We start from the raw sequence: 21798 nt of genomic DNA, 5'->3' as shown, positions 1-21798 counted from the left end.
CATTACTGTTATTGGGTATTTGTCTGATACTTTGGTGTTAATGACTCCTGTATTAATTGTTATTACCGTACTTCTAGTATACAAGTGATCAACGTTGGCTTTGTTTACCATTCCTAGCCTAATCTCTTCTCTTTTACTAGACCATATTCCTCTTTGTAAACCCCATTCTGACATTATTGTTTCAGCATTATTTATATTTATATCACTTACTTCGTCAATTTTAATATTTTTATCTCCAATAAAAATGTACGTTGCTATATTTCTTACCTAGTATACTATTGATTTATTGTACTGTTGTTGATATGGGTATTCTGGTTGACGATGTCGGAGTTCTGTACACAGCATGGATACAATTAGTCTCAGGGTCCATCTGCCATCTGGGCACCACTTCAAGTGTTATGATATCGTATGTGTGTGTGTGTGTGTTTTTTTTTCTAGCACTATTGCACAGAATTTAAATAACAAACAGCTCAAAATCAAACACAATTGATTTTTGTCTGAGGCAGCGTGAAGGTAGTGCATGACCTGCTGTCCTGGTGGATGACAAACTCCTAGAGAAATCTGACTCCATCAAATTCTTAGGGATGTACCTAGATCGAGGTCTGACCTGGGACAATCATGTTGAAAGTGTTTGCGCCAGAGTAAGTTTGCCAGAATCTGGCAAAACACTGTTCTCTCACGACATCCTGAGAATGGCTTATTTTGACCTTGTTTATCCGCACCTTGCATATGGAGTAAGACTCCGGGGCAGCTGTGCAAACAACAAACTGGAAAAAGTGTTTCGCCTTCAAAAGAAAACTGTGCGAATCATCAAAATTAAAGAGCAGAGAGTCGTGCAGAGATGCCTTCAGGGAGCTTGGTTTACTGACATTACCCTGCCTCTACATCTTCGAGGTGACTGTGTTCTGTAAATTAAAGGGCACATTGGCTCAGGGAAGGAACATCTCTCCAGTATGAGACAAGAGGCAGGAACAACTACCGCAGCCATCCTCATCGAACGGTGGCGTCTCACCATTTGCCATCGCAGGCTGGTGTTAGGTTGATCAATAGGCTCACTGAGGATCTTAAAACACTGGCAGATCCCAAACAATTTAAATCTCGTCTTAAACGCCTATTTGTGTCAGGTGCTTTTTACACGGTGGGTGAGTTCATGGAAAGCCGCCTGGGAAATTAAAATCGAAGCACATTTTAACAGGATCCGATATAGGAGTTGCATGTTTGTCTGGATGAGGAACTTTTGGTATGTATGATTGTGTGTGAATGAGTATATAGGCTAATGATTGTTGCTATACAATATTGTATGTTTTTCAAAGGCAATAAAGACTGATTTGATTTGATTATACTTCCAGTTCTCTAAATATTTTTGTGATGGAATTAAATGGATTTAAATTAAATATTTTCTAGTAATAAGTAAGTGTAACTATAATTACTAATACAAACAATAAAGTCTTTTTTATACAAGAAACATAAGTAGTAATAATAAATAACAGGACATAAAATATGCAATAATTCAACAAAATAACTTAACAGTTTTCCAGGAAAGCAAAAACAAACAAATATAAGAATACAATGCAAATTTCCTATCAATAGAGTGCCAAAAATGCATCTATAGCTAGAATATAGTAATCGGGAGGAATAAGGTTTGTAATTTTTCAAAATATTCCTTTTTTAAAACCGTGCTAATAACTTACGATGTTGTTTCAAGCACTAAGTTTGACTAGATCCCAATTACTTTTAATTACTACGATGATTATATCAGACTCCCTGTTCCTCACGAGAATCCTTCCACCCTGAAACCACAAAAAGACAAAATTGTACATTCTGGACTTTTTAGTGCATCTTAGCATAGTCAGGTAATATTTGTTTATGTTTTCATAATAGTAGACTCTGCTATCTTTCCTCTTCTTTACAGCCCTTAGCTAAGAGTCTCTGGTCTCTCTCGAGAAGAACTGGGTAAGCAGAGTTGGATGTTTACCATCCTTCCTTGGTTACAGACGTTGGCCTAAAGAATATCCTTTTCGTCAAATTAAACACTGGTGGATTTAGCAACATTGACAGTTTCTATCACAGCTTAATTTTCTATAGCCTTAAGTCCTTCGATCTCCAGTTTAAAGATTCGGTTATACTTTCAGGTACTTCCTGTTCAAGTGCAAGAATGGTCTCACTGACCTCCTGACCCCTTCTTCTGAGTTTAGAGAACTCCTTTCTCAGGGTTCGGTTTTCTTTCCCCAGCGCCTTGATTTCCGAAAGTATAACCTTTTACATTTCATTGAAGTGAATTCTTGAATTTTATCCAATGCATCATTTATACTTGGTAGAGCACAAATTTTATCTAATATGACTTTGAAATTGCTTGATCAATTGTTTTATCCAGTGGTTATGACATTTTCGTATTAACGAAGACTTATTTCGATATTCTTTTTTCGGTTTTCTACAGGTTAGACATTGCCAACCAATCTGGGAACACTTTTTCCAACGCTTTTCCATGTAGTATTCTGCACGGAACATTTACTAAAGTTGAAATCCTAGTTGCATTGGCCACACTCCAATTTGTTGCCATCAGTTCGTAACTTTTTACTGCATTTGCCACAATTGGGTGCTTCCATTCCGTCAATTCTCCTTAAATACTACTAAATAATAGTGTTATCTCTATTTAATAACTTTTTAATTATACAAATTTGAAAATTATAGCAAGGGTACAAGTAAGTTTAGGTGCCTTGACTAGCCACGGCTACCAAATAAAACAATCGTCTCAAAATTAAACATCGGCAAATTTATGAGACTATGTGAACATCTCTTCATCTGGCCTATATTTGATGGCTACTGGGTAAAATAGATATACGTATTTTGTAGTCTAGATGTCTCTGATGTACAATCAATGTAAGGAGTTCAATTTGAACGCTTTGTCACCTTAATTCTGCATCTTTTCAGACAGATGTGGAGTCCAAATTTCAGGATTCAAGTAAGAGGCTGCGTCAGATTTCAGACGTTGTAATAAGGGGAAGGTTAAATGGACCTAAACTCTTATGGAACACTTACTGTTAAGGAGAATGGCAAATGACGATGGTAAAAAAGGAAGAAAAAGAGGAAACTGGGATTATATCTGGAGCATCCTGGTGTTAAAATGATGTTGATGTGAAGCGGGTGCCAAGGTGCATAGAAATGGGTGAGTTTGAAAAATTACGATGAGAGGACTTTTTACAAATGAAGATATGAGATGTGAAATAAAATAATTTAAAGATGAACACTATGAATCAAGGAATAGAAGTCTTCTAGATTATCAGGACTGAATGGAGTAAATTGTCTGAATGGTGAGATGATCAATGATGTAGTTATAGTAATGAGTACTAAATATGAAACAGAAGAGGATGGGGGAGTGCATGGAAGAAAATTTGTGTAACCAGATCTCTATTAAAATATCTAATATCTTTGACTATACTTTGTGGCAAAAGATAATGGTAGTAACCTTAGAATACTCATAGGCGATATAAGATTATTTCTGAATATATCCTGTGGAGCAGCGTATTGAAATTTCAACGATGGGAAAGGTGGTGACTCCGAATAAGTGTCGTGAAGTTTGCGACTAGATTTTAGTTATAAACATAATCCATTGATTGACGAAGATAATACTTATTGCTGGTATGAGGAGAGGTAGTGAATGTTTTTCAGAGAAAAGCTGCGAAGGTATCAAACAGACTGTGGTCATGGTAAGAATAAGAGGAGCTGAAGTTCAGAGAGGAAAAGTTAATATTTCTGATTGTGAAAAGATTTTACAGGGCAAGATATAATTTAAGATGTAATTTAAGAATATTTTAAGATGTAGATGAGGAAAATATTTGCTGGCACAAGTTAAGGAAATGAAGTATTTGTATGCTAGGACTGTAAATCGATTACAATCGATACGTAGTGCATTTTACACACGCCCTGCAGGCAGTGTTTTCTGAGCTCAGAGGATATTGAGGGCGAAAGGTGGGATATGATGGTCGCATTATGAAATCAGAGTAATGGACGGGGGATATATATTAGGAATGGGGAAGGAAGAGCATGGTAGATAGGTTGTGAAAGAGAGCGAAGAGAAGAGTATGGCACACTAGTAACGTTAGGATATTTTTAAGGAATGACTCTTTAAGATGGAGATCTGGCAAGGAAAGATAATAATTTAAATTAAAGCAAGATCTAAGAGGTATGGTGATGAATTTACGAGCATCCCCCAAATATAACAATATTTCTATGTAATTTTGATTTAAAGTTGAAAGGATTCTTTAATCGAGGAAGTCTAATGTGCGCGATGCTGTGGGTTCCTCTGACATATGTTGACATGCGAGGAGTACGAGAATTGTAAGGAATAAATAAGGAGAATATTCAGAGAAGATGATTTGCAATGTGAGAGGAGATATATGTTGGTTACTGAGGACTTGTTTAGCTGAGTTAGAAGACTGATAAAGAAGCAGAGAAGTAAGAAGGAAGTCAAATACAGTAGAAGAGCAGTAGAAGATTTGTGACGGGGAGGACTTAGCTCTTGCTTTTGCGAACAGAACATACTAACCGTTATAATAAGGAGGAAGTGGTCATAATCTACTTCATTAGTCGTCTGAATAAGAACTTTACATTTGGGTTTAGAGGGAGGGTAAGAATAACGAATACTTATCCTCCTTAGGATAGCACTTTTTGGATTAGAGTACGTTACAGTATAACTACAATCCAATTAGGTTGGTTTCGTGATTTTTTATGAGAAAGAAAGATATGAAATTGTTAGTTGTGTAGTGGAAAGATGCTAAGTAGAGAAAAGGTATCCAATGAACCATAGTATTATGGTCAGAGACACGTGTCAGAACTATACAGATCCTAATTCCCTGAGTAAAGTGTGAACGTGTTACATTACGACAAAACAGAGAATAATTAAGTTTAAGATACCTATTGAGGAGGCTTTTGGCTGACAGTGGAGACTGGTAGTACTTACTTAGTCGGATGCAACCCTGATACGTGTAAAAGAGATGAATTCCCTTTGAGGAATTGACGCTCAGGTAGTTCAAGAAGCTTCTGCATTTGGTAGCATGTAAAAGTATCCAGATAAGAATATAACTAGTCACTAAGGCTTATTATATATCAGAACAGTGGTGGCAACAATTTAATGATAACAGCAATAATATTGTAAATATACATGCTCACTTAATTCGGTTATTTGATAGTCTTAGAGAGTAGACTTTAGTTTGCTTAGACCTAACATGTTGGTTGCTAAGAACATCACTATTAGTATTACAGCCATATGAACTATATTGCGTGGAATAAAACTATCCACACTAACAGTTGCAGATATTATGGATGGTCAAGTAATCCGCCAACATTCTACTCGTGTAAGTCGAGGTTATGAAACAAGCCCCGGGATTCTGCGTAATAGTTTTAATACTGTCATTCATTTTCTTTCTGCTACTTTTACTCAATGCCATTTACATTGCTGTTAACTGTAAATTAAACCTCCCTTACATTAAAGTTATACCTGGTAATGTTTCAAGCGAAAAACTAAAGAAACTACAGTGAAGTAATTGTGGCAACAATTATTTAGCGCTTGTAGTATTTCAAATACCTGATTGAGAAGATGTAAATGTTAATTTCTTCTTTTGCTTGAGGAATCTAAGCCAATACTGAGCTAGTAATATGTCCCGTAACTTCTAGATATGTTCTACAAAGGTAAACGTAGGAATTACTTCATTATTTTTTCAGACCATAAAAAGACATTTCAATTATCTCTTCCGAAGACAACTCTACGAGTAGAAGCATATTTCAGTAATAATTAAGACTTGTCTGAAGGCCTCAATTCGTCACAGTAAAATATAAGAAGTAATTGAGTGCAGAAATACGTATTCTCTTAAATCCTGTATACTTCGTAGGACCTCTAAAATTTGACTAAATGAATCCTTTCTACTCAATTCTTCATCAGGTTTATGGCACACTTTCCATACCAATCTGGTACTACTCATTCAGCAAAATTGTTAAGACATGGAAAGTATTTAATTACTAGGTAATATCTCATGGAAAAATGTGTTATTTAATTTCAATCAGAAATCTAACAAGACATATTCTTTGCTAACACAAGCATAGCCAAAGCAAAGTAGATTATTTTTTATCTATTTTTATCTATAGAATTATACTACTAATATGTGCCCGAACATTGTAATTTGTCAAAGGTTCTCTATCAAAGGTTAATTAGAGTTGAACCTTTCAGCACTGAATGTTCTATCTAAATATGTATTGGGAAGCGTTTTGAGATAACTATGTGATTAAATCAAGTATTCTTGGAATCAAGTACTAATAACTTCATAGCTTTGTGTTTGTTATAGACTTTGGTACAAAGTTTATTTGAATAATAATAGCTATCGGTTTAAAATAATGATAGGAGAGACGTTTTATGAATATCTTGCCATGTTACTGATTATCATCAAGGCCAGAATATAGTAGTCTCGCCTTAATCCAATCGGAGTGAAATTTTACGTCTCCGAAGAATCGGTCAACCTGATAAGACATGGTTTGATAATTGCCAAACAATTAATTACTGTTCTCCGGCATTACGAATAAATAACCGTTGCTTCATGATTTTGATTACACCATCTAATCGTCCCCAATAGCTCAGTTAAATTCGATACCTTTATAGTAAAGGAGGCAAAATCCAATTTACATTTTACAAACATACATATTAATATGCATTGTACAAACATCAGTAATAATAAGAATTAGATTAGTTCAATGAAGAATCAGGTGTTTTCTTCAGAAGGAAAGACATTCTTCATGGTTGTCTACGTCTCTACCTGAAGAAAGAGAGAAAAATGAGACCAATCATTGATTAGAGTATATTAATTATATGGATCTGCTTTGTCGAAGGTTGATACAGATGGTTGAGTCTAATTGTCTATGTACTACAGAATACATTGTTTGAAGAAGCTATTAATATAAAGGGAGAAGTGGAGTTTCTGAATCAAAATTTTACATTAAACCTTCCATGATGGTCTATTGATGTAATCAGAATGTCCGAGGTGTTGTTGTCCATAGAGCTCTCGCCGAGGCAGCACCTGAGGAACTAGAAATTGTCTTTAGATATTTAATACCTCTTATCATTAGCATGCTACTTTCCACCGGCTCTTACGCCCTCCAAACGACTCGCACACGTATCTTCTCCACGTCACTAGAGTGGAGTGTAACGCGAAAGGGTCTTCAGACTCTATCGGGTTTTAGTTGTTGGCACTTTCGAAACATTATTCTCATTCATAACCTTGTGACTATCAATAGTGAGTTCTTTTACAATTATTTTAGTATAAGGGTACGTAGCATATTAGGGCTAACAAGATTCGTCTTTTGGTCAAATCGAGCTGCGTTATCCGTTCTTGTATATATTCTTTAATCTTGTGGGAGATACCTCATTCCTCAGTAATGGTAAATTACAAGAAGTGATGCATTCTCCTTCCTGGTGAAGATATCTCTCTCGTCATCTAAGCCTTATGGCGTTATCAACTCATCGCCTTCAACAACGTGTTAACTCTTTTGCTCAACCATGACCTGGTTTCTGGTAGCAGCACTGATAGTCTTTTGACTATAAGGACTCATTATATTATGTCCAATACTGTTCGGCCAGGCAACTTCCAACCTATCATCATAATTTTTGTATTAGTGAAACATCTCCATGAAATCTTCCCTTGAACTAGAGCTTCAACAGAATGTAACTTACCCAAATTAAATATATCAAATAAAAAAAATTCAATCGTGACTTTCTCTTGAAGGAGAAAGGGGCCCATAATAGCAAGCGAAGTATGTTTATTTCATAGATACCTGCTTCTATATGTCCCTAGAAGCAGATATCTATGAAATATAGGCTACATAGAAGAACACATGTCATCAAGTTCTTGTTTGGAAAGGGTGTGGGAGGTTACACACTCGTTCTTGATGAAATAATCCAATTCAGTTTTAGTGATATTTGTGTGAAAGGTTTAGAAATTTGATATTACTTTATCCGTTGTTCGATTCACTCAAAGGCTGTGGCTGCCCATATGATTATCTATGGTCAGTTCCACGGTAGTGTAAGTTACTGACGACTAGTACTGTTCCACCTCTTGATTTCATCGTTAAAGCAGTTTACTATTACTAGTTGGTTGTGACATCCATATTCTTGACGGTTTCAGCTTTGTGGTTTAGTAGTTTAAGAAGATGATCTGGCACATCTTACACTGATTTTAATGTTTTAACCATTTGTAGCTAGTATGACTTTTTGAACGATTTACTGCATTTTATAACACAGTTTTGAATTTGAAATTTGGTATATTTGAGTTTTTCCCGAGGTGGAAGAATACTACGGGTTACCCAAGTAAATTTTTGTAACAGGTGACTTTTGGTTCCTTTAAATTAAAATTGTCTCCTTTAGTATTATTACGAGTATTATTATTCGGAGGCAATCTACTCTTTTAAGTTTTTAAACAGTTAAATCGTGCACTAGGGAATATCCACGATTGACAACCTCCTGTAACTTAGTGTTCATAGATGGCCATCTCAAGAAGCGGAACCTAAGTGATAGAGATATATTTGTTACAACATTGCCGATGATCCTGATCGTTGAAGCTGTCACTCAGAACTGTAAATCTATGAAACAGTTACTGCGAAAGCTTCAAAATATATTACTCAACAACTTGGAAGTTATTGTGGTTTGAAGTTTAATGGCACGTCTGCAGTTACCGCTGAAGTTTAGGAGTTGAATAGCCAGAGTGCTTCACACAGATATTTCAAAGAAATAATTCACGAGCAGATTTATCGGTGTACGAGATGTTGGGTGGGAAGGTCATGGTTAAGTGAACACAGAGACAGTAGTTTTTGTTGGCTGTGAATGTTGAATTTAGCTCCAGTTCACCTTCCTCTTCCGTGCAGCATCTGAAATCTGATGCTATTGCAGACTTGACTCTTGGAATCTGGAGTCATGTTTGTCTGAAAAGACCCAAAAAAGTCGGCGACGAAAATTTTAAAGTGACTCTTTATATCAGTTTTGACATCAGAGACACCTACCAATACTACAAAATATAGTACATCTAGGTGAATAGGTATTCTCATTGTCTCTTCTGGTGAACAATTAGGTAAACTACAACGTTTAGATACGATCTTTAAGCACGATGAAGCAAACAAAATTCTTACACATAACGTAGGTGTAGTGCCAAGTTTAATTCAAGGAGAAAGTTGAGTTTATCTCCCCAGTTCACCTCCCTCGTAGTACAGCGTTAGGAACTTGACGCTGTCAACAGATTTGACTCCTGGAATCTGGAGTCATATTCGTCTCCATTCTGGACGATTTGTCGCTGTCGTTTTTTATCTCATCAGGCAGATATGACTCAAGATTCTAGGATTCAAGTTTGATGTCAGATGCTGCACTGAAAGGAAGGTATACTGGAACTGAACTCAAAATTAACTGTGTTTAAAGTGCTGAAAAATATTTTTTGATCTACACTTCGTTAGTTTAGGCAAAGCTAGTAGTTCAGCCATCAGAAAAAAGAGCCATCACGGGAACCACCTAACAGGCTCTTACTGGGTCTTCAGAAGCCTCCAACAAGTGTTTTTTTTTTATTCTAGCAATACCGCCAAAGTCACGGACATTAATATCATTTTAACTTGTAACCTGGAACTATGGAAAAAGTAAGTGGCGCCTTAGTTTCTTCCTCGAAGGTTGTTTACGTCTTCTTTTCGATGACTGGTTGTGTTTTAGACTGAGCTGGCGTATAAGGCTAGTCTCTACTACTAATGGTGACCTCGGGAACACGTCTTGGAGTGTAGATGGCTGTGGAAGAACTTTGATGCTATAGTACTAGTAGGAGATGCTGGTGCAGGAGATGCGGACTTGTTGGAACTTACTGCAATTCAAGTATTTTTAGAAACTAAACCACTTCTTCAAGAGCCTCCTTAGTTGAAGTTATTATTTTGAAGAGATGAAAGGAGTTATTAAAAAAAATAATCAAGATTTTATACATTTCAATATACTTTAATCTTCAAATATAGCTGTTACAGGTCGCATTCTTTGTAGCATACAATGTAATATGATACTATACTTGACTTATATAAAGAGTAATTCAATGTCATTTCATGTAATTTTCTATTTTATTTTATTTGAAATTTAAAAATATATAGTTATCTTCAGAAAATTTCTATTGTAAATTTTTATATTTTGTTGGTAAATCTTGTTGTTATGGTATTATTTATACCTAAAAAGTGATCATCAGGTATGATAGCAGTAGTATGAAAGATAATTCAACACAGTAAATTTAATTTCTATATAAATAATATGCAAAAGGCTTTGAGTTAGTCCCTTATTTAGTCAGATATATACCTGATTGAGAACTATTTTTGAGTAAAATTAATTTAATATTCTTATGAATTATCTACAGTTGAAATTATTTTCAGTTAATGATACCGTACATTATTTTGGATTTTTTGCATTTGTTTAATAATTATTTATATTAAATTTACTTAAAATGTTGCCATTGCAATTAATCATAGTTTTATTTGTTTTACAGTTAAAATGCGTTATGTATTATAATCATTGCTTAGCACTCTTAAAAATTAATTATCATAAATATATTTCCAGTAATTAAACACAGAAATAAGTGTGCGATATATTTTCTTATTGTTTCTTTGTATTATAAATGTGGTAGCTTTGTTTCATAAATTCTCTTGGTTTTAATAATGCACTAGGGATGGCGGCAGCCGGAGGAGGGCTGTGATTGGTCAGGCTGTGGACCAATGGTAGGCCGCCTCCCAGTCATTAATTGTATGCATACAACAGGTGCATATGGGTAATGGAAACTGTGATCTGAGACTTCATTTGGCCGCTATAGTAGTTCCACTGAAGCATGAGCCTACAGACGCCCGGGTTTTTAATTAAAACCTGGACACGATACGCACTACTTCAATTAATGACATGTTATTATATTTCTCTCCGTAATGCAGCGATAACGACACTCTATCCCCCACATGTAGTAGATCTAGGGAGTCTTAAGCGGTAGTAGAATCGCTAGTATTCTTCAAATTGACCGTTATTTAGTATTGCTCATTAAGGATTTATGAGTAGCAATAGCAAATGTTTAATTAATGCCATTAAACGAACTCTGGACGTAGTATGCCTATATAAATTTAATAAAACTGCATTACTTCTTTGATGTCTGATATGTTTTCAATTGCAAATAAAAAAAATTATCTCGTAATTATTTTATAACAGTATGAACTATATTACAAAAGGTTAATACCTTAGAATAGATTTTATAAGTAGTCTATTATAATGTTTATGTAAAAAAGTTATGTTGTAAACCGCTGTAACTGAATATTAAAAAGAACCCTGATAGGGCTTTCTTTCTTTTACAAATTTCTTTCATTTGTAAAACTGTACATATCACCTTAGGACAAAAGACAATACTTTTTGTAAGATATTAATTAGATATTTCAGGAGAAAATGTCACTAAAGGGGATAGTCAGGGAAATTTTAAATGGAGACAGAGGAATAATGTTTCTACTTTTAAGTCTTATGTGACCAAGAATATTGGATAGCAAAAATTAATGCCAAAATGCGTTGCACTTTGTAATAACTTAGCAGGATTTGTAATTGTATACATAAACTGAATAAAATTTAAAAATGAAAGAAAATACTTTTAGAATACTATGTGGGGGTAGGAAATTGTGTGTTGCAAATGAGGTTTCCTTGAAAATTATTTTTTCCCCTCAGACTGTTCTCAAATCCCCAAAATATGTGTATATTTAAGGGAGGGTACAACTTGTGTATAAGTTTTTAGTTCCATTATGTATTCTAAACTAATATTATTTATTAAATACTATAGAAAATTCATCATAAACAATACGTAAACAGTCATCTGTTTTTTAAAGCAGTAAATATTTTCTTTCTTGATTTCATTTTGTTGTGTTTGTAACGTTTAAAATCACTTTCATCTCAATTATATGCACTTCATTTTAATCAGAATGTTCATAGGACGTATTACAGTGGGACAGAAGACAGGGTCACTTCTATTAGTTGTGGCGGTAACGTGTCAAGATATATAGATTTCTTACATACTCATTGCCAAACAATGTGGGGTAGTCAATGGTCCGTTGGTAGTTTAAGGTAATTTATGTTAATCTTTACTTAAAAATGTGATCAATAGCTTAGGGTGACCTTTGATTTACAACTATTTTCCAATATTTAAGACTATTGAACCCAACAAATCGTTGTTATAAAACTAATAAGTTAAACAATCATAAAGCTTTTTATAAATCTTTTAGCATTTATAAGTAATTAAATTACTCTATTTGTTGCTAAAACGGCAATCTTGAACAATTGAAATTCTCTACAATCTGATATAACAAATATACATTTCATTAATCTTAATGTTGCTATAAAAAGACGACTGGAAGAAAGAAACTGCTTAAGATGTACGAGTACTTCGCTCATTGCGACAGTGTGCTTTTTACTTCTCCTCCCGCTTTTAAATATGATTGAGCAAATCTTGTTCTTAAATACTTCTATAAACGTGTCGTGGTATTAAAGCTTATTTCTGAAGTTCTGTGTAGACGGTTTCACATGTGGTTTATTTTAGATGCCGTAATATTTGCAAAAATTTATAAATATATAGACTTTTAGCTAAATGAGGTAGGTCTAATATCTCCAATATATTCTACGCAATTGAAATAAATTCTTCTTGATTTTAATATCGTATTTTCTACGTTCTTATGAATCTATTTTACTTCACGATTGAGTACCAACATTTACTCAGACACACTAATGTCATCAAGTTTTATTTAAGAATATCTTATCTTTAACATTTATAAAACCATACCCATTCCAAAGTAATATATATTCTATTTACTATTTATATATTGCGAAGTTTTGCCAGATCAATGTACATGAATTTTGTTTTAGAATAGGATCCAACAATTTTTGCAAAAGTCGAACACGTTTTGTTCTTCTGTAAATTAACTAAGCTTATAGGCTAACTGTTTGTTATTTATGTGTTTTTTATACAAATAAAAAAGGACTCTTTTCAAATTGTGACTTTGTCATCAGTCAATAAAAACTGGAGTGTTATATCCAGACAGTTTTAGGGTTATGTTATAAAATATTAATATTGAAATAATTAAAGACAAAGAATAAAATTGCAAATCTAAGAGGCAGCTTAATAACTTTCGTTAATGATTAAAATTATAGCTACCTTATGATAGTATCATAGTATTATTTTTATTAACATTAAGACTGGCGGTCAACATTGATCTTACTAGAAAAGAGAACCAGAAATATTTACTTAAATATAATATTCCCAGTAAAAAATTGGCTATTCTTTATGTAAGTTCTTTACTAAATATTGATGGTTTGAAAGGATGAGAGTATAAAAGTATTTCTGTTGTAACACATTCATGCATATGTATGTAATCCTGTTATTTCAACACGAGCAGCGGCGTAGCGCAGTGGGCCAAAGGTAACAACAGTTAGATTTTATAAAACTAAACATTTTATTGAACTAATACATAGATTTTTTATTACAACTTCTACAAATAGTAACAATGTTTTGTCCATAAACATCTTTCATTCAGAAATTTTTGACTTCAAGATGAAGAACAGGATGGTTATTAAAATAATGAGTAATTTTCCAAGATGCCGATAAATTATACAGTTTATTAAAAATCCGCTACAAAAGGAACTAGCGTTAAACAAACAATATATTACAATCGTACAAACGTTTTATGATAGGTTTCTTAATCTCACGTATTTTCAAGATGAAAACTGTAAGTTATAAAACTCGTTTGAATCTTAAACTTTTTAATAAATTCTTAACGATGATTTAAATAGGTTCTTAACTAAATATGTTAAATAGGGAACAGAATAAATTATAGCTGCCAATATTTGCGTACCGATTTTGACTTTGGATAGAGAAGGAACGTTATCTTGATATAAGTAGGAGAGGGACGCGTAGAACAGGTTTGTACAAACACGATGCACCGCTTATTATAAAGTTTAATAGTGTTGTTAATATAGACACTGCCCTGATTTGATAAATTGTAGTCTTTAAATATAATTATAATAATTGGAAGTATGAGTTAATCTTTAACTCAGTTTTTACGTGATTAATCTTTTAAAATGGAAACAAATACAAATAATACGTTATAGTGCTGGTATGTGAAGTGCTTTTTAATGGCGGGAAGAATTCCGGAATTCAGAACAACAATGATATTTCCCCAAAAGTGTTAGAATCTCCTGACCTAGACATGAGGCACTTTTAGACCATAATAGAACAAAAACATCTTCCTAGAAGATGGCGCATTTTAAATGCTTTTAAACTACTTTAAATTTTCAAGTCAAGATTTCCCCTTTGTTCAGTTTGCAAATCCTTCTGAGTAGAGAAAGATTTTGTGCAACAAACTTAGGTGGTATAAATGAAATATACGTGGTACTTAACGAAAAAAAATACAAAAGTAGTGTGAAATTTAAGAAATAAAAATATTTTATGTTTGCATCAAACTTAAGAAAAATTGCGTTAAAAATATTAACGCATCAAAAAAGTATGGTCGTTTAAATATTATTTTCAAAATTCTTTGAAAATTGTGATTTGTTTTTTGATATGTAGCAAAAATGCAATCCGATAATACACCTAAAGTATTTGAAACGTCAAATAGATCTCTAATTTCCATAAATTATAATTCCATTAAATTGGTAATAAATATTTTATAGCTTAAAATATTCAATGTGTTCTCTAAATTTTATTGTTTCGCACAGTAAGTTGTAAACAGTATACACTAAATTTATGCTAATATATATATATATATATATATATATATATATATATATATATATATATATATATATATATATATATTTATGAAAATGCAGCTCATTAGTCTTGCTTGATTTTTCACAAGCCTTTGATGCGATCAACCACGAACTGCTGATAGCTAAGATGAAGTCCTACAGTTTTGGTGAAAATGTAATTGAATGGATTCAATCTTACATGAATGGAAGAAGCCAGGTGACAAGGCTGGGGAGTGAGACATCATCTCCACTTTATAAGCAGCGAGGAGTACCTCAGGGCAGTTGCCTTGGCCCTGTGTTGTTCAATTTGTACACCTCTGATTTTCCCAGTTGTGTGCAAAACTGAAAAGTGCACCTGTATGCGGATGACTGCCAGCTGCACTTGTCTTATGACGCTTCCTCCGCTGAGGACGCTCTGTTTCGAATCAATGCTGACCTGGAGGAAATATTCTCTTGGTCGACTGCAAATGGTTTGAAACTGAACGTAGACAAGTGTAGTGTTTTGCATATAGCACCACGTGATCTGGTAGAGACACTGAGGGAGAGAGGTGTGGGTGTTGTGCTCGGGGGTGTGAGTTTGCAAGTCTGCGACCAGGTGAAAACACTCGGTGTCGTACTTGACAGCGAACTCTCATTCTCCGACCATGTCACGCATGCTACTCAACGCGCCTTAGGGCGACTAAGGGGTCTCTACAGATTTAGATTATTGCTTCCCGAGTCTGCTAAATTGCAGATCGTGTTGTCCTTGGTGCTCTCTGTATTCTACTACTGCTATCCGGCGTATGGGAACAGCATTTCAAAGGGTGATATTGCCAGAATTCAACGAGTTCAAAACTCGGCTGTGCGCTTCGTGTTCTCACTCCGCAAATTCGATCACGTATCACCCCAACGAGAAGCTGCGAACATAATGCCTATGGACACAGTTTGTAGAGTACTGTCCTCATGTATGGTCCACAAGATCCTTACCATTGAGGAACCTCAGTACCTCAGGGAAAGACTACTGTATCGGGATCAAGTGTCACAAAGGGCCTCTCGACATGGAGGAAATCTTAATCTTCTAAGAGTAAATTTAGAGCTCGGAAGGAAGAGTTTCTCTTATTTCGGACCAAAGGTGTACAATGACCTTCCTGATGGCCTAAAAGGTCTTGTAAATATTGTTAAATTTAAGAAAAGGGTTAAAGAAAGATTTTGTACATAGGAACTAGCATAATAAGTGATGTGTTTTAAATGTAAATATTCCATTATATGATTAGCTCTGTTAAGTTTAGTTGTTAGAATGTTTGTGTAGTAACTTGAGTAATTCTGTAAAACAGTAATGTAACTGAGAAACGCTCCAATAAAAAGGCATTTTTATTTATTTATTTATTTAATGATTTGGAACAAATCCCTTTTTTTGCAAATTAAGTTTAAGAAGTTTTGCTGGAAAATTATTGCTTCGTTCCACTGTAGGTGAGCCTTAGGCCTAATTTTCAACATGTCTGTAGCCTTTCTAGTGAAAAAACGTTATGAAGGAATGTATCGCTATGATATTTTTTCAAATGGAAGTAATCATCTATCAAGTAAATATAATTTTAGTGTTCATGGTTAAGAGGATCAGATATTATGCAAAACGTGTGTAAGGAGCACTTCTGCTTAGAATGAATATTATATTTACGACACCGGTTTTTTCAAATATATAAAAATTTCGATCTCTGAAATCTACTTCATTCAAACATCGTATACTTTGGCCTTAGTAATCTACCGTTGGAACCAAAACCCAATGGGTGGTACATTCTCCCCATACTCATTCTCTTTAGATCTGTTTAGATTGTTTGGTAAATGCGTATCCAATTAGATTGTCAAGAACATCAGGTAGTTGAAAAACAAAAAATACAAACAACCACAAACAAAATACAAACAATAAGGTTTACAAACAACCACAACGGTTGGTTGATCTTCATGAAAATTCCTTTATCTAATTAACTCATATGACGTAAAGTATGACAAATTCAAAATTTATGACATACCAGAAGGTTCTAAAACTACTTACATGAGGCATTCCTTTTATTAAATTCACTTTATTACAAATAATAAAAATCTATAAATGGTGTCAAAGCCTTTAAAACTCAATTACATTAAAGCATCACTTTTCAATTTTATATGAAACTTTTAAATATTTAAAAAGGAGTAAACTTTGCACTGGACGGTTATTGAAAATTATTTATTTATACTATCACAATATTTTTCTTCTCAATAAGGAATTTATATAGCAAGTCTTTCGTGCATATATAATGGGAAAGCACAACATTTAAAAAATATTTGGAGTAAATCCCCGAATAAAGTATATTTAAAATCTTAGTATTTTAAAACGTACAAACTCATTACTGCTAATATATCACCTAGACTTTCGTAAACAAGATACTCCAATACTAACGAATGGATTAAAAATGGCACGGAGTTTATAAACATCACTATCAGCTTTATCCTAAAAAGAATGTTACAAACATTTCCGAGTAATTCCCCACATTGCAAATAGATCTTTGCTTTCTTAAAAAACCTTAGAGCGATTTTTTTTTTTTTATATGTATTTCAAGATTCCTAACACATCAAAAATTATTTTCTGTCACCTTCTGTTATAAATGACAAATATGTTTAATTTTAGAACAGAATAAGTACACTCGCGCTTATTGCTACCTTACAGACTACTCATGTATGTATATTTATTATTTTTCAAAACGAAAATAAATAGGTACTACTAGTAAAATATATATATATATATATATATATATATATATATATATATATATATATATATATATTTTTTTTTTTTTATTTTAAGATTGACTTATATTGGTTATTTATAATCGTATTTGTTATCAAATTAAAAACTTATGTAAACCAATAGTTAACAACACGTTTTATTTTTATTTCATCAGCAAACAAAAAATTTATAAAAATAGAATTGGCTTTTGTTAATTTAAAATTTTGAAGATTCAGTTAAAAGACCGACAGCTATTTTAATTTTTTTAAGAAATCGAAGTAAAAATTTTAAATTGGTAGCCCCTATGTGATAATTAAGTTTGATCAATCGAACGTCAATATTTTTGACCATTTTATACTTTTTTACCAATATTTGATTACGTACTGTACTCTTATCTATTAAACGGGCAGTACGTGAAAGTATGAGTTCGTAACAAAGAGGAAACGAAAGGAGCCCTTATTCTATAACTCAATAACTTGTTTGGAGAAGTTGGCAGGCCTGGCTGTAGAGTAAGACAGAGGAAGTAACCGCCCTGGCTGTCGTCAGAAGAGAGACTGAGGTCTTGTTAGGGGAAAGTAGGTGGAATCAAAACTTGCCTGATTGTCCGTATAGGCGTCATCACATTAAGGGGGGGGGGGGTGTGATTGGGTTAGTTACGGGAAGACACCCGACCCGGGCGCTCTCCTAACACCAAATCTTACCTGACAGCCCTTAAGTGACATTAAACGTTGTCTGCTGAAACTCCGATTATTTTGACGCTTGTCCAATTTATCACTCAGCTTGTTTTAGTTTTTAGAAAAATAATATTTGAAGAATGATTCATCCTGCTTACGTTCTTTCCTTATTAGTAACATTCCATGTATTATGGAAGTCTCAGATATAATATAATAATAATAGTCTCAGAAGCATTGATTTTTACGAACAAACAAAAGTAAAACAAGGACTCCCTCTTAATCTTCCCATTGCTACAGATGTTTTGTATGTTTCTCATAGCAAAAAACAATATTACAATTTGATTTTTATGTTTTAATCGCTCTGAAATAGTACTGATAATAAAGAACACTCTTCTATTACAATAAAATATTGTACAAACTCAAAATAGTGGCGGCTGGCATACTTCCTTGATTTGAAATTATTCCTTAAGTTAAAACATTATTAGTAATGATTTTTAGCGACATTTTCGTCTTCGCATCTGTCTGTCCAATAAACCAGTTTTAAATTTCTTAGATCCTTATGTTTTGTCATCGTCCATTAGTAAAAATGGTTTCTAAAGCTACGCAGAAGGCAGAAAGAGGTAGAAATCAAATGTTGATCCACATACACATTATCGTTAAGTTTAGGTAACTTCGGACATTATGGATTCCAAAAGAGGTGTATTGGAGTATCAATACTTACAAGTTCGTATATTTATTATTGATTTTGAATTAATTATTACTTTTATTTATCGTACAAGTTCGTTAGGATAGTTACAAGATCATAGGAATAACAGTGACTAGTTATATTTATTTGAAAACATCCTCCAGGAATCTGGAATCATGTTCGGCTGAAGAGATCCAAAAGAATTTGGCAACAATGAAGCTCAAAATGAACTAACTTACAGCTTTTCGACATCAGAGACATCTATAATACAAAAAATAGTGTATTGTAGATAAGGGGTATTTTCTCGTGAGACTGAAACGACCAACAATTGCTTGTTTTCAATGCAGTACAAAAATGATGACAAACGTTGTTCACTTGTTAATCCAATTACACTCAATATTTTCTATCTACCACGACTTGGTTAACTACTTACGCATTTCCTTGAGTATTGTCGTTGCATAATTCATAAACTAAATCAATGTTTGCATGGTGTGGTTTGCAATTTTGTGGAGAAACTGTCAGTTTCATCACTCTGTAACGTCACTTTGTTTATACTTTAGAACAATACAGCACTGCGCCGATGAAATAAAACTGATGTTCAGGGTAGATCTTCTTGGATTTTCTTAAACTTAATATACATTTTGTAATTAAATTAATAACTTTAACTAATACAAATATTTTAATAAAAACTGAAGTAGTTCTGAAGTAATTCGAAATCTAACATAATAAGAGCTGTCATATTTTTAATGTACGGGAAAGCTTTATGTTTTGTGCAATGACATATGACCAACTCATAACAATGTACCAAGTGTGTATCTGCATCTAAAAGAGGGAAGTAAAATAAATTTGAAATTTTGTTCATTCCTAATTTTATAAACTCTACTCTAATGTGTATTTTTCGATACCTTGTTGAAAGAAAGTGGAATTATTTTCATAACATTATGAGGGGGAAGGGGGTTTATAAGCGTTTGTAAGGTGTTTACGAGGAATGATATTTCTCAAGTTGTGTTGTTGTGCTTCAAATTTATTTTTGGGTTTTCTAAATATAAATAGATTATTTTTGTAAACTTAATTTTTGTTCATTGGTTCATTTTTTAAATATCTTAATGGTCATTTTTCAAAACTCTTACTATATTTGAAAGACCTTAATTGGTTGAACTAAAAATATCATCCATCTATATTTTATAGAACTTCAGAAATTTACTTCCTCATAAAAAACAGTTAACTTCCGGCAAACGCACAAAACCCAAAGCGCTGCACCAATTACTGTACAGAAGCCTACTAACATTGAATTAAGGAATGAAACCACCACTTTCATATGGATCACGTTCCTTCCTTCTTTCTTTCTTCTTCTTGGATGTTTTTCAATGTCAAGTAGTGCCGTCTTAGCTTTTGGGATATTTCTATTTTCTTTCAGCGACGCTGGTCACGTAATTTTGCGATTCTCTAACTCTTGCCAGGCGTCAGGAATGCTCTCATGAGACTTGACACACCAGCGACACTTCCAAAGTTATATTAACTATCAGCATCTGATACTGCAGTTTCAACTAGCCTTCTAGAAGTATTTATCCTTATCACATCTGAGCCAAATATGACTATGAAGACGTTCATAAGAAACACCAACTGTGTTCACCTTGTTGACATTTAAAATGCGTTCTGTTATAATTCGTCGAAATACAGTGATGCAAAGTACACAAAATGGAATTTTTCACTGAGTCCTTAATCACATTTTCTGCTATTGCATTATGGTAGTACTTGATTGGTAGGAAAGTTTTTCCTACAAGAGTAACCGTCTCGGCTTTACTTGTATCTTTAACTAGTTTCAGTAAAGCCGTTCTAAACCTTTGAAATCGTGGTTGATACACTCATATGTTTTATGGTTACATATTTTCCATACATAGACATCTCCTTCAAGTGACTAAACACTTTTGAATCACCGTCACTGACTAGTGATGTAACGAAAATACACGCCTCCATAGTACATCTGTTGCAGTGACTTTCATTGCTGGTGAAGAACCTGTGTAATTAATATTACAGTCTACACTATTTTCTTTGTACCAAAAACACATCTCAGGACTATTTTTCCAAAATTTTGTTTAGTGAGAGCGCAGTTATGACAATACTTGGAAAGAACGCATTGATCAATAATCCCGTGTCTATATCAATAACACTACCGACATAGTAATTGGATGGAAAGCCAAACTTATGCTATGTTTTCAAAAATCATTATTTTAAGAAAATGAGTATTTCTACATATAGTAAATTTTCAACTATACAGGTAGTCAGCAACTAGTTCTCACAGTATCAAGATATTATTATAAATTTTAAAGTAAGGAGCACGATCTCTTTGTTTAAATGTTGCATTATCCTCCTGAATTCATGCTCTTCTGTCATTATTATTGGGGATAATAATTTACCATTCTTTGGTTCAAATGTAATTGACCATCATTTCACTCACTGGTTATGTGATTGGGGTGTTAAATGAATCAAGCCTCCTTATCTTTAGAAATTTCAATTTGATCCAACTTTTACCACTTTTTGATTAATAGAGTACTTTGATATTTAATGTCGCTGTGCTTCAAGGGCCTGACGGATCTACTGCATCGATTAACAGTTTTCTTTTTCTTTTTGGAGTGGGAATGTTGTACATTCATTATATCAGTATGAATAGAAGAAGAAAATTGATGCAGAAACCCGTAAGATAAATTTCGGCAAGCAATGTCAGTTTACAATATGTTTGTTACTTTAAAATGTGTTTGAGGTTGACATGGCAACTTTTCCTTCATTTCAGTTAAGGTGGGATGAAGAGGAATGAAACATTTAACAGAGTGTGAGTTTATTTATTACGTCTATTCAGTACCTTCATGTATTTAATGTCGTGGATTAGACTTGG

Source organism: Homalodisca vitripennis, chromosome 3 (genome assembly GCF_021130785.1).
Source record: "Homalodisca vitripennis isolate AUS2020 chromosome 3, UT_GWSS_2.1, whole genome shotgun sequence".
Classification (NCBI taxonomy): domain Eukaryota; kingdom Metazoa; phylum Arthropoda; class Insecta; order Hemiptera; family Cicadellidae; genus Homalodisca; species Homalodisca vitripennis.
This window is presented reverse-complemented; position numbering follows the sequence as displayed.